Below are 15,889 nucleotides of genomic sequence, written 5' to 3'. Positions count from 1 at the left end.
GAGTCTCTTTCACTGTTGATAAACGACTGCTTCTGCGAGTCCGTTCTTCGTGTTCTTCATCAGCAACAGCAGCAGAAACCGAGTTTGGGAAAACTCGAATTTCTTCTTCTCTGGACCTCCTTTCCACCCCAAACTCTCGACAGCCTCTCTACTAAACCCAAGGGTCCCTTTTATACCCAACAGGTGCGTTTAATCTCGCCATAACTCGAGATAATCTTCATGATTGCCGCTGTCCAAAAATAGGGAATAATTGCCAAAAATAGAAGCTTCTTACGTACTCTTGCTTCCTGCACACTCCCAATTGCCTTATAAACGCCTCAGCACTCGTCCAATGCTAGTAGAACTCCTCCATGCACACAAGAACTTCAATTTTGCTCGTGTTACAGTACAGTGCTCTGTTTTGGGTGTGTGAATCATCACGCGTTTTCCAGCCAATTCCGATCAAACCCACTGCCCAAAATGTGTTCCTTAACCTATATCACATCTCTATATAAAATTTCATCCATTGAATCGACCTACAACTCCTTCATTTTCTCGATCGAAATCTCTCCTGAACTGTGAACATTTTCCCGCCAATTTTCAGAATTTGAATTTTGAAGAAGGGTGTCCCCCTATCCAGTTCTGGGGTGCGAATAGCAGATGCCTTGGGGGTGACCTGGGGGTGCCCCTTAGTAATTAGGTTACCCCTTATCCAAACTTGGGAGTCCGAATAACACGTGTCCTCCAGGTGCCAAAATCAACTTTTCGAGCCGAATTTTCCAAAAATATTTATTTCCAAAAAATACCTACAAATACATAAAATAACAAAATTAGTACAAAATCGAGTGCCAACAATATATAGTATTGAGATCAAATTAGACACAAAAATGTGTCTATCAAATACCCCCAAACTTATTATTTGCTAGTCCTCGAGCAAAATTTATTCTTGAAAAGTGACCGAGTTAATCTCGGGTGGGTTTATCAGAGGTGTACCCACAAAAACCAATACTCCAGACCCTAGCTATCTACGAAAAATCTTGGAAAGTACTAAAGAACCTCCTTGTTTGGCATACTTATTAATTACGGGAGGAAGTACCCTGACGCGAAATTCCAATTGTTGTATACGAGTTTGCACTCAAGCATACTAAAATTCATATAAGTGACAGAGCTCTACTAAGATAGTTTCACGATGGACATCATACTCGGAGTCAGACTAATCACATGAAAAGATTAAGAAGATGGAAAAAGAAAAATGTAGATGGTTGAAAAGTGAACGGTGTTTCCCATATCTGTCTGAAGGCCTCTGCCAAGGTGAACCTAACCTAAATGACTGAGATACCGGTCTGACTAATATTAACACACTGGCATATACAAGGGAACCATTGGTCAATAACTTAAATCTAGATCAACAAACTGGCAAATACAAGGGAACCAGCAATTGACTACACATAACAATAACCATTTTTTTTTTTAACTTAACGGCATGAATACATCTTTTGGATCCAAGCGCATGCTTCTTGTCAGCAGATTACACGATAGTTCCCACGGGTCCTGCATTCCACGCTTGCTTAGGCGACGGAAACAGGGAGAACACACGCATATTGCTATCCAAGTGTTAATACTTATTCCGAATGGTCTAACTGGTCCGGTCTTTTTTTTTTTTTTTTTTTTTTTTTTTTTTTGGGTAACTCAGTCACTCTATTTCACCCTAGCAAAGGTAACAACTTGAATCGTGTGCCCCACCAAATCACATGAAAAAAAAAATAGAAAGTGAAAAGGACTCGACGAGATATGGAGAAACTATCATGTTATTTCTAACACTTGAGCTCTGTGCTTTTATGAATAGACTCTATAGATGTTTCCATCTAGTCAGATTGGTTCCTCAACTCCTAAAACAAAAATGTTTCCATCCACTTAGATTGGTTAGTGCTATCCTAAATACGCATAAATTTCTAGGCTCTGGAGTTTATTTATTGCAACTAAAAAGTTTCTCCCATACCCCCAAACTTAAATCTAACATTGTCCTCAATGTTCTAAAGATGAAATTAAAAGCATGAACAAGGAGAGACAGTTACTATTTGAAGCAAAAGAGTGAAGGAAGGATATTACCGGGTTGCATGAGATTGGGTTACCTCCCAAAAAGTGCTAAGTTTAAAGTCTTCAGCCAGACTTAGGAAAGGTTTAGTCAACTCGAACCGTATAACAGTAGCCGGAATAACTGTGGGTCTTTAAAACCAAAAAGAGCTGACAAAAGGAAACTACAGTGAACCAATGAAATGAACATGTACTGCATACCCTTATCTAGTTTCCTGATGAAGATACCTATGTCCCATTGTGGTTCAGGTTCAGGTTCTATGAAAGGATGTTGATAGAAAATTTTCATTGGATGCACTTCCTCATAGATAAGATCCAACAGTTCAGGTTTAAAAGTCTGGAAAAACTCAATTAAAAATAATAACTACCTGAATAAATGGGGATCCTTAAAGTCAATCATATTTGACTTACACAGCTGACCACAAAGAGAGTGGTGGTCTTCCTTAAACAGATGTGTCGACCCTAATCTCCTAAAGTAATTAGGTTTAGTCTCACAATTTAATATTCGACACATTTGGAATATAAACGTTCCCACAGTTGGAAGAAAACTATTTGGTGGGAAAAAAAAGTCAATCTGGGGATCATAGCCTGGGCAAACCACATCAACCAGAGGATGGGTTTCTAACGACTGAACTTCTTCTTGGACATCATTAGGTTCGGGAAAATGAGTATGAAGGTAATCTTGTAAAATGGTTGAGGCACATATGTCAAGTCCCAAGTGAGGGACCTTTCTAAGAGTTAAAGGTAAGGCACTAGGAAGGTGATAATCACCCCCAAACTTAGAGTTTTCAGTGTCTCTAGCTAGACTAGTCACAATCTCCCTAATTTCTGGATCATTAGATTCTTGAAAATGGTCAATTGATTCTTCTAAGTTATTATCAGGTGGTGCATCTTTACTCATATTTAAAATCTCTACGAGTTCATGTTCTTCGTCTAAGACTAATGTTTCTAAATCGCTAGACTCTAAAACAATATTCTCAGAATAAACTCGTTCCTCTAGACCATTATCGGCTTCGTAATCCTCGTCTAAAACCGTGGTATCTCTAGTCAAATCCTCGTCCTTTTGAATAGGTGAACAATTATTAAAATTATTTGGATTTGAACTAGAAATAACATTATCATTATAAGGCTCAATTGGAGAAACAAATTCCTGATTACTCTGCCTACATATTTCAGATTCTTCATCATCACTATCCTCATCATCATGATACAATTTTTGAAATTCAAGAATTCTCAATCTTTGTTCCATACTACATGGTCTATGTTTATAATATTTCTCATAGATCGTTAGAGGTGATTCCTCAATAAAAGTTGGAGTATCCATATATCGCTGCCCACGCATATATTCACCAAGAGTCATTTCCGAAGACGTCTCTTGATAACGAGAATTCCTAGACATATATTCTCGCAACGTCATCGCAGGTGGCGTCTCCTCAAAAGGATTCATCACCGAAGAAATATAAACTACAGAGGGATTCTATACAATCACAAACAAGGCCGACTCGACTCCACCAAAGCAAACCTAAAGATTTCTAGCAAACAAAAAGCATGATGGCTCCACTTAGATTGTTTCTAGACCAGCTTCTATCTTTCGAAAGGGAATTCGTTGCAATTTGAGCAAACCCCTCTGGAATCAATCCGAGTCAAAGTAAGTTGAATTGAGGCGAGGGAAGCTCAATGGAGCTTTGATACCCAAAGCCTCACCGCTATCACAAGGAGGCGCAGTCACGCATTCAACTCACAGAAACCATCATGAACTTTGGAGTGTGCTTAAAGAGCAACCAATATTTTTCGAACGAGTTTCCTATTAAGCTCGTTACCCTATCGGTCTCGTTCTATTTCAAATTTTAAGCTTGGGTTCGCGTTAGGTTTCGTTTTCCTAAGGCGGACAAGAAGGGAACGGTGATGAAATCCGAACCCTTATCTTGTATTGGCCAGGCCTTGCCCTTTACTAGGAATTTAAAACAGTCCAAATTCGTCCTCAATCAATGAATCACCTTAAGGAATACAGTAACTCGCTTACAGGAGATTCGCGAGTGTTTCGATGGACTTACCTCCCGTACCAGACGGGGGATGAACCGTTGAAGTTGACTCGGGCCACGACTCCTATGTCATGTACGAACCCGAGGGGCCGAGACGATATAGTAATCGTCGTCCTTCCCTGCACACAGTTTATATAATATATATATTTTTTTAATAATAATAATACCCTTCCGTAGGGTTAAAAAAAAATAAAGTCCAATTGTTTATAGTCCAAAGTCCAAAATAAATAATAAAAAAAATTACAGTTTTCCTCACACACTCTAAAAAAATTAAAAATTAAAAATTAAATCCTAAAATTGTCCTTTTTTTCTTCTCTTTTCGCTTTTCGCTTTAAGCTTTTTCCTCTCCAAGTCCTTAGTTTTCACTTTGAACCTGCAAAATAAAGACAAAAAGAAACGTAAAAAGGAACAAACAATTCTAAAAAAAAATAATAAACCTAAAAAAATAAATCAATCTATATACAAGTCCGCGTCGGCGGCGCCATTTTATTGTATTTTCAAATGTTGTTGTAGATAGTGGTAAAAACTGGGTTCTTTTCGAACTTGTGAAGGTAACTCTTTTTTTTTTTAGATTTAAATAAATTCAGAAATGTAGTAAATTAATAGTAATGTCAAGATTTAGAAGTATTAAGGCTCAGGATTCACTACCACTCCAAGTTGATTGGTTATAAATAATATTTCATAAATTATTATTAAGCTCTTTTTCTTATTAAATCACTTTTTAATTCAAAAGGTGTCCAAATATTAAGTTGTAATCCTTAAGCATGATTTATCAAAGAATTATTCTAAGCATAAAACATCAAACTGATTCACAACTAATTAAGAAAACCATTTTATCCCCTTTTTTATATTTATCCAAGTGAATTAAATAAAGTAAATAATTAAAGAAATTATAAATAAAAATATTACCAATCAAACATGAGTGAATAGATCCTCCATTGCCTCAATCACCAAGAATTTAGCCGCTCATCATGTTGGAAAACCTCTCAAAGAATTTCATTGATGCTCAAAAGTATTTTACAATGAAGAGAAAGATAAATAAATAGTATTAAACAGGATTCTGCGACCCACAAAAGGCGTCCAAAATAACGACAAAGAAGAGGTGCTATTGTTACTGAATCTTTAAGACCCACACCTACGACCCACGTCTGTGAGTCTCTTTCACTGTTGATAAACGACTGTTTCTGCGAGTCCGTTCTTCGTGTTCTTCGTGTTCATCATCATCAGCAGCAGCAGAAACCGAGTTTGGGAAAACTCGAATTTCTTCTTCTCTGGACCTCCTTTCAACCCCAAACTCTCGACAGCCTCTCTACTAAACCCAAGGGTCCCTTTTATACCCAACAGGTGCGTTTAATCTCGCCATAACTCGAGATAATCTTCATTATTGCCGCTGTCCAAAAATAGGGAATAATTGCCAAAAATAGAAGCTTCTTACGTACTCTTGCTTCCTGCACACTCCCAATTGCCTTATAAACGCCTCAGCACTCGTCCAATCCTAGTAGAACTCCTCCATGCACACAAGAACTTCAATTTTGCTCGTGTTACAGTACACGTGCTCTGTTTTGGGTGTGTGAATCATCACGCATTTTCCAGCCAATTCCGATCAAACCCACTGCCCAAAATGTGTTCCTTAACCTATATCACATCTCTATATAAAATTTCATCCATTGAATCGACCTACAACTCCTTCATTTTCTCGATCGAAATCTCTCCTGAACTGTGAACATTTTCCCGCCAATTTTCAGAATTTGAATTTTGAAGAAGGGTGTCCCCCTATCCAGTTCTGGGGTGCGAATAGCAGATGCCTTGGGGGTGACCTGGGGGTGCCCCTTAGTAATTAGGTTACCTCTTATCCAAACTTGGGAGTCCGAATAACACGTGTCCTCCGGGTGCCAAAATCAACTTTTCGAGCCGAATTTTCCAAAAATATTTATTTCCAAAAAATACCTACAAATACATAAAATAACAAAATTAGTACAAAATCGAGTGCCAACAATCTATAGTATTGAGATCAAATTAGACATAAAAATGTGTCTATCAAACACGTCGAGTGATCATTCAAACACATAAAAATACTGAGCAACACATTCTCAGGTCTCGTAAAATCTACCAAAAATATCTCAAAAGAGTCCGAGAATGTTGTCACTCTGTTTCATCGTGAGGAGACCATTACTTCCCATTTTTTATGAAGTCGAACGTGTTACCATCCCGGTTTCGTCGATCCAAGTCTATCCCATACACAAACCTCGATTAAATCTCACTCAAACCACTCCAAAATTCAAACAAAAGTTACTCCTGCTAGCTGCAAAAGTTCCCGCCAAAATAATTCTCACGGTGATGAAGATGGGTGTCCCCCTATCCATATGTGGGGTGTGAATAGCACTGGGGTGAAAATAGTGAAGAAGGTGACCCTTAGTAACTGAGTGCCCCTTATCCAAAACTGGGAGTCCGAATAACAAGTGTCTTGCGGGCGCCTTAACCACCTTTTCGAGCCGAATTTTCCAAAAATGTTTTATTCCCAAAAATGCCTACAAACATATAAAATATCAAAATTAGTACAAAATTGAGTGCCAACAATAAATAGTATTGAGATCAAATTAGACACAAAATGTGTCTATCAAATACCCCCAAACTTATTATTTGCTAGTCCTCGAGCAAAACTAATAAAAAAATAAAACCGAGTTAATCTCGGGAGGGTTTACCAGAGGTGTACCCACAAAACCATGACTTCTAATTGGTCACAGGTATCCAAAGAGCTATGAGGACATACAAATTCTCAACCTATCTCCAAGTAATTAGAATGCCAGAGAAATTAAAGGTGTCAGCTCTAAAGCTGACTGAAGAAAAGGGGAGACACATCCGCAACACTGCTAGATAAAGAGATATCTGCTACACAGCTAGATAAACATTGTAAGATGCGTCCGCTGATTTACAGCTGGATAAGATTAGGAGAGAGATAAAGATGAGAGGGACATCTGCTACACAGCTGGACTAATTATGTGTGATGAGTTAAACCAGTGCTAGAAAGATCTTGTGCCTGATTGAAAGCGGACTAACAAAGCAACCAAATGTATCTTTCTTCGACTCTCTCATAGTGCTCAGTAGAAACAACGTCTTCTTCGGTCTTCAACTGTTGATGATAAACTATCGAACCTCATAAAACCTTGACAATTAACTCTTCTCTTCGATTTATTGCTTGACTTATAAATTTCTACTTCCCTATGGACTTATTGAACAAAAAAAACTAATTATATAACAAAAAGAACGCAATGATGATTTTTTTTCAGTAACAAAACAATTACAAGACAAAAATTTACATGGCCATGAGAGAAGGACTTAGAACTTGGATCTTCGCAACTTGTGATGTCTTGGTATCATGAACTTCAACAACTTAAATCGTTTGCTCTTATAGCTTTTTGTAACTAAGTCTTCATCTTTGATTTTTGAATTATTCTCTTCTATTGTTGCTTCTAAACCTTAAACGTCTTCAAATTTTTCATAGATTTTGATGTCGCCCTGCTTGTTGATGATGATAAGTTTCTACTGAGAGAGAGTCGTAATCCAGTAACTAAGACTAAATTGTGAGGTTGCTTTGTCTTTCTGGCATTTCCTGACCTACTTGCCTTTCCATCATGGATGGTTAGGTCCATCACGGTTACCCTCTAAAAGGAACAAGTTCTCTCCTGAATTTCAAGGATCTCAATGTCTTTTTCTCTAATGTCTCAATAGATTGTTATCTCTAGCATTCCAATTTCTATCTTTTCGGTGAGAAACAATATGTAAACTTATCTAACCGGATACCATGTGACGCTAGAAGTTTCAAAAATGCGACTAAAATACCCCCAAACTTAAATCTAACATTGTCCTCAATGCTCTAAAGATAAAATTAAAAGCATGAACAAGGAGAAACTGTTACCACTTGAAGCAAAAGAGGTAAGGAAACATATTATCGTGTCGCAAGAATATTTGGTTACCTCCCAAGAAGTGCTAAGTTTAAAGTCTTCAGCCAGACATTGGAAGAATTAGTCACCTCATAGAATCATATAGAAGTAGTCGGAATAACTGTGGGTCATCTGGATCAAAAAGTATTACCCACAAGAAGAGGAAACTTCAATATACCAAAAAGATACCGAACATACCCTTGTTTAAGACAACTACATCTAGTTGTGGCTCAGTTCAGGTTCTATAACTGAGTCTAGATAACAGGTTTTCATCGGTTGGATTTCCTCAAAGCTAAGATCCGGTTCAGGTATTAGAGTCTGGAAAAACTCAACTAAGAACTTAGAAGCACATAACAACAACCTGAATAATTGGGGATCCTCTAAGTCAATTAGATTTGACTCACACAGCTGACCACAATGAAAGAGGTGGTCTTCCTTAAGAAAATGTGTGGATCCTAATATGCTAAAGTAATTAGGTTTAGTCTCAAAACTAAATAACCGACACATCTGAAAATCATCTGTTCCCACAATTGGTTGAAAAGTTTTTGGTGGGAAAACAAAGTCAATCTTGATATCATAGCCTGGGTTAACCATATCAACCAGAGGATGGGTTTCTAACAACTGAGCTTCTCTATGGACATCATTAGGTTCGGGAAAACGTGTATGAAGATAATCTTGTAAGATGGTTGAGGCACAAATGTCAAATCCTACAGGAGGGTACTTTCTAAGAGTTAAAGCACACGGAGAATGATAATAACCCCCAAACTTAGAGTTTTCTGTGTCTCTAGAAAGACTAGTCACAACTTCCCTAATTTCTAGGTCATCAGATTTCTGGAAATGGTCAATAGATTCTTCTAAGTTGGGTTCATCCTCACTCATTTCTACGAGTTTATCATCTTCTAAGACTAGTGTTTCTAAATCGCTAGATTCTAAAACAGTATTCTCAGGGTAAACTCTTTCCTCTAAACCATCATCACAATCATATAAAGGATTATCAGAGAAAGTTTCATATAAAGGCTCATCAACTAAGGTTTTAATCATAGTTACCTCCTCCGATTCACTGATAGGCACATCAAATAATTGATTATCCAACATACTGCAGGCTAAAGGATCATGAACTACATCGTCTAAAACGGTGGTATCTCTAGTCAAATCCACATCCTTTTGAATAGGTGAATAATTATTAAAATTATTTGGATTTATACTAGAAACAACACTATCATTATAAATCTCAATCGGAGTAACAAATTCCTGATCACTATGCCTACATATTTCATGTTCTTCATCAAAATTATCCTCATCATAATCATCACTATAATAACATGAAAATGATCGAACCTTATCAAAACAAGTAGTGTTACAAATTCTAACCTCGTCATCTTGATTATGTGAATAAAAACTATCCTTATTTTCGAGGGTGGTATTGAGAAAACTACACTGGAAATTAAGACTATCCTGAGCAAGTTTTTCCACAATCCTATTTGTATTCTCAGTAAATTGCTTGAGGGTCTCTTCTAGAGATATCTTAGTTGACCGCTCTACGGATTCTTCTGGGAGAATAATATTATAAGTATCTTTCATAAATAACTTCCGTGCTGACTCATTGAAACTCTTGAGAGAATATTCTAGAGAAATAGAAGGATTTTTTTGCTCGTATGACCTGTGGGTATGTGGATAGTAATTGGGCTCAAAATGGTATGGACCATAACCTTCAAAGGTTTCGCGTTCCCAATAACTATTCACACTATGGTCATAAAAAGGATAATGTCTAAGCTGCTCAGTCGGATACTCATTTTATTGGCTATTATAATACCAGTTCGACATCCTAACTGCAAGGGAATTCTAAACAAACACAAAGAAGGCTTACTCGACCACAACAAGCCTATTTTATCTAGTAAACAAAAAGCATGATGTCTCCACTTAGATTGTTTCTAGACCAGCTTCTAATCCTTCAAAAGGGAATTCGTTACAATTTGAGCAAACCCCTCTGGAATCAATCCGAGTCAAAGTAAGTTGAATAGAGGCGAGGGAAGCTGCATGGAGCTTTGATACCCAAGGCCTCACCGCATTACAAGGCGGCGTAGTCACACATTCAACTCACAGAAACCATCATGAACTTCGAAGTATGCTTAAAAGAGTAACCGATATTTTTCGAATGACTTTCCTATTAAGCTCGTTACCCTATCGGTCTCGTTCTAGTCCAAATTTTAAGGTTTAGGTTCGCGTAGGTTACGTGTTCCTAAGGCGGGCAAGAAGGAAACAGTGATGAAATCCGAGTCCTTATCTTGATTTGGCCAGGCCTTGCCCTTTACTAGAAAATTAAATCCGATTTCAGGTCCTCAAAATATAAGCATACCAAAATCATCCTGTAAACCCGCTGACAGGGGATTCGCGGGTGTTTATAATTCTTACCTCCCGTTCCAGACGGGGGATGAACCGTTGAAGTCGACTCGGGCCACCGACTCCAATGTCAGTGTACGAACCAGAGGGGCCGAGACGATATCGTAATCGTCGTCCTTCTCTGCAAACAGTTTATTTAAAATTACCCTTCCGTATGGTTTTTAAAAAAATAAAAAAATAAAAATGTCCAAAAATAAAAATGTCCAAAAAAAACTTTACAAAAAACAAACAAACTTAATTACAGTTTCTAAAAAATAAAATAAATAAAATAGAATATCTATATACAAAAAATTTCTTCTTCACTCCTTTTGGATTCCTCCTTCTTTTTTTCTTTGGCTTCGCTTTTGTTTTCAGCACTTTCTCCCCTTTTCTTTAGCTCAGTTCCAAATCTGAAAGCAAACAAGAAATACCAAAAGGCGTAAAAAGGAACAAATAAAAAAAAAAAACTAAAAACAAATTTATAAACAAATCCCCGGCAGCGACGCCAAAAATTGATGTGATTTTCAATTAAGTTGTAGTAAGATGATTCGTTCACTCAGACTTGTTGAAATTGTTTTTAGGATTAATAAAGGAAAAAACACTAAAAATATACAAATTATGTCACAAGATGAAGAGACCCTGAGACGCGGGATTCCACTACTTTTCATATTGTTATGGTTCAGTCATTAACTCTAGACAATATAGCTCAAACAAAAGAAGTTGTGACTCTAGTTCTTTGCCAAAAATAGATTTCGTAAAATATTATTTGTAAGTTAAAAGCATGACGCATTTAAAGTATTTAGAACTAAGCATGCGGCATCTAACAAAATAACAAATAATTAATAGAAATCATAAAGCAATTAAATCTATGCAAAAAGTCAATAAAAGAATTAATTCATTTACAACAATCATGAAAAGTTGCTTCCTCCGTTATCCCAGTGATGGGGTCTAACTCCGCATGGTGAAAACACACTCAAAGGAATTTTTCATTGCTCAAAAAGGTGCTTACAAGGAGAAAATGGAGAAATAATTCAAAACCGGGTTTGTAACAATTATATTTGTTACAAACCAGAGAACTACGACCCACAATATGTGTCACTGATACTGTTGCTCTAAGACCCACGTTAAGCGTCGTTGTCACTGTTGGAAAACTACTATCTTTGGCAGTCTGTTCTTCGTGTTCTACAGCAGCAGAAAAATATTCTCTGCAACTCGTCAAATCTCCTCTCTGTAGCTCTCTATTCTCTTCCCCAACTCTCCATCCGCTCTATGACTCCTCAAGATCCTTTTTATACCCACTACTATCATCGAATCTCGTAATTAACTCAAGAATAATCCTCTTTTATTCCCCTGCCATTAACGGAAATATTTTCCTTTTCTTGCTCTTTCACGCGCTCCTGTTGCTGCCGAATATCGTTATTTATCTTCTACACGTTCCTGTTGTATCTTAGCACACTCAAAACATACGCATTACATGACTAAATCCTATGCAATCCCGTGTAAAACTCCCTTGTAAACGTAGCTTGCCCTGCTTTCTTTGACCGGCGAGAATATCTCTTCTTATCCCGAGTACTCGTGTTGGAACACTCCAAACACGTCGAGTGATCATTCAAACACATAAAAATACTGAGCAACACGCTCTCAGGTCTCGTACAATCTACCAAAAATATCTCAAAAGATCCCGAGAATGTTGTCACTCTGTTTCATCGTGAGGAGACCATTACTTCCCATTTTTTACGAAGTCGAACGTGTTACCATCCCTGTTTCGTCGATCCAAGTCTATCCCAGACAAAAACCGCGATTCAATCTCACTCAAACCACTCCAAAATTCAAATAAAAGTTACTCCTGCTGGCTGCAAAAGTTCCCGCCAAAATAATTCTCACGGTGATGAAGATGGGTGTCCCCCTATCCATCTGTGGGGTGCGAATAGCACTGGGGTGCAAATAGTGAAGAAGGTGCCCCTTATCCAAAACTGGGAGTCCGAATAACAAGTGTCTTGCGGGCTCCTTAACCACCTTTTCGAGCCGAATTTTCCAAAAATGTTTTATTCCCAAAAATGCGTACAAACACATAAAATATCAAAATTAGTACAAAATCGAGTGCCAAAAAAATGTGTCTATCACACCTTAGTCAACATCATTTACGTTTTTCTCTACATCCATCTTCTTAATCTATCATGTGATTGGTTGACTCCGGTTTATGATGTCCAAAAACTATCTGAGTAGAGCTCTGTCACTTTATATGAATTTTAGTATGCTTGAGTGCAAACTCGTGTACATCAATTGGAATTTCGTATCAGGGTACTTCTCCTTTAGTCAATAAGTATGCCAACCAAGGATATTCTTTAGTGCCTTCCAAGGTTTTGCGTAGAAAGCTAGGGTCTGGAGTAAAGGTTTTGTGGGTACACCTCTGGTAAACCCCCCGGAGACAACACTCCGCCGCTAGGGCCACCTAGCGGTTTAACGGCTTGCTGCACATGCTAAGTGTAGAATTTATTCTCTAGAATAAATTTGCTCGAGGACTAGCAAATAATAAGTTTGGGGGTATTTGATAGACACATTTTTGTGTCTAAATTGTCCTCATTTTTCTCTATGTCGGTACTCGATTTTGTACTTATTTCGGTGTTTTGTGTGTTTGTAGGTATTTTTGAAAAATAAACGTTTTTGGAAGAATCGGCTCGAAAAACTGCTAAAGGCACCCCCGGAGGACATTTGCTAAGCGGACCTCAGATTTGGCTAAGGGGAACCCGTGGTTATGTGCAACACAAATTTGTTCTCAGCACCCAAATTACTATCAGCACCCCAACAGAAGGATAAGAGGCACCCTTCATCTTCAACATTCAAAAAGAATATTTGCGGGAAATTTGGTTCTACCGGTAAAGAATTTATTATCTTTAAGATAAAAATATCTTATTGCCTTATAAACAGGAAGAATTTGAAGAAAAAGGAAGTTATCTTGTATTAAACAAGAGAGATATCCTTGGAAGATTTTATCTTGGATTTTATTCTGTGAATTAAAGAAGATATGAGTTTAGTAAAGAAATTTGGAGAATAAAGAGAAGGAAAAATTCCTGAAGATATTTTTAATTAAAAAGAAGAAGATTATGGAGTTATGAAGAATATATTTGAGTAATGTGTATTTGTGTGTATAAATAGAGAGCTAGAGAGCATATTTGAGGGGGAGAATTGGGGAGAGAAAATAAAATCATTGCGTTAATAATTTTCTCCCATTTTCATTATTTGTAAACACTTTGAGAAATGAAATTATATTTCGAGCGTGTTTCCAACCTAATGAGCTAAACCCAACATTGGGACGACGAAGGAAGCTGGATTTCATCAATGTGGTAATTTGATAAATTCTTTTATTTACTTTTTGCACCGATTTTAAATGATTTATGATTTCTATTAATCAATTGTCATCTTGTTAGATAGTGTATGCTTAGTCTTAGGTGCTTTAGATACACTATGCTTGTAATTTACAATTTATGTTTTACGAAATCTATCCTTGGCAAAATATTAGAGTTGATATTTCTTTTGTTGGAGCGGTAAATGTCTAGGATTAATTTTTGAACCACTTGAATATGAAAGCAGTGAAATCCTGAGTCCCAGTGAATTCTTCATCCCGTGACATATTTTGTATATAATTTCTTATTTTTAGTATTTTCATATTTAAGCCTAGAATCAATATCAACAACTCCGAGAGAACGACAACCTTATTTACCAATATTCAAAATTCCAACACTGAGGAATATTCACGATCATGAATCCATGTTCCTTCAATTTACTGATTAACTTTTCATTAGATGCCAAACCCTCTACAACACCCTTTGTTATCTTACCCACCTTATGTTGTTATCATCTTCTTCGATCCCAGGTGATCTCCTTCAAAGATTTAGTGGTTAATCGGCTCAATATATAAGAATCTCAATTCGAACTAAGATTTTAGTTTTTGTGTTAGAGAAAAAGTAAAAAACTCGAAAGAAAAATATTTTATACTATCCTAGAGTTTCACAGTTTTTTTGTTATCGAGTTAAAATGATGGTGATGCATGTATTATTTTCTATAAAGAACGATGTCTTTGATGGAAGAACGACACTATAGAATTATATTAATAAAGATAAAATACATGTTAATCGGAAAAATAAATCAAACAAACTCCAGTTCTTGGTGGGGATAAAGCTAATAGAATGATAAAGTGCATCTTTCATGCTTTTTCATATGATCATTTGTTGAGAAACATGAAGGATTTAAAAGGAAATGTGGCTTTGAACAAAGACCGAAAAACTTGTTACAAGAGAGTCCTCTCTTGAATGTATTAAATGTGTTTCCAGAGACTAAATATGATAAAATATTTATTGGCAAACTTATGACTATAACAAAAGATGGAGCTTTATATAATTTATGGTAGATAACAAAGTATATAATCTTAAATAAACATCACAAGACCTAGAAATTGTCTTTTCTATTCGGAGAATACAAGAAGGTGGAATATAAAATACCTTGTTAAAAGAAAGTACGATTTATAAGAAACCAAAGTCTTACAAAGCTTATTTTACTCCAAAGCATGTAAACGATATAAACATATAAAATATTGATTTGAAAACAAAGATCATGAAATTGGTTAAGGATAAAAAAATAAAATCAGTGCCTCGTGGGTTTTTTTTTTTTTTTTTGACAAGATCAACACGAAAATTGAACTCACAACCTATAGGTTGGGAGCCCAACCCCCGGCTACATTATACAAGTTATTTCTTTGATTGGTTTAAACCAAATAGGGATTTGCAGCAAATATATTATATTCATGTTTAAGGCGTCTTGTTTTTCACATGCCGCTTCCAAACTTTCTCGTTTTAATTACACAGAGTTTTTTATGCGACAAATATAGTAGAATCTCACCAAGAAGCATAAGTAATAACATTAGTGAACATATTTTACCACTTTCTAAAAGTCTTTTTATTTAATAGTAAAATTTCTTCAAATAGAGAACGATCTTCGAAACTCATGAGCCATTTAGTCCCAATGACTCTACTTCGGCAGAAGTTTCATAATTAATCACTCTGTTTTATCACATTGCAAATGGTACGTGATTACCAAATATTAGTGTATCAAAGGATGAAAACATTTCTTAGGCATAAAAAGGCTCGAGAGAGACATGAAGATAAATACATATTGTTGTATACAGCTGGGAAACTACACAACGATTTTGTATAAAATGAGGGGGGGGAGGAGGATTAAGAATTAATATAGTGCAAAGAGGAAGTGGAGGACAACTACCTTACATGATTCATTACAAAATGATGACTGTACACACCTTGATCAACTTAACGAAAATCATCTTCATCCTCAGTATGTTGCTCAACGTGCAACTATGGAAAAAGTGTCAGACCAAATCAAAAACTTATATAAAGGTTTACTAACTTCACATGGATTTCAAGTTAGGAGGTGGATTGGAAT

The sequence above is a fragment of the Papaver somniferum genome, chromosome 11 (assembly GCF_003573695.1).
Source record: "Papaver somniferum cultivar HN1 chromosome 11, ASM357369v1, whole genome shotgun sequence".
NCBI classification, from domain to species: Eukaryota; Viridiplantae; Streptophyta; class Magnoliopsida; order Ranunculales; family Papaveraceae; genus Papaver; species Papaver somniferum.
This window is presented reverse-complemented; position numbering follows the sequence as displayed.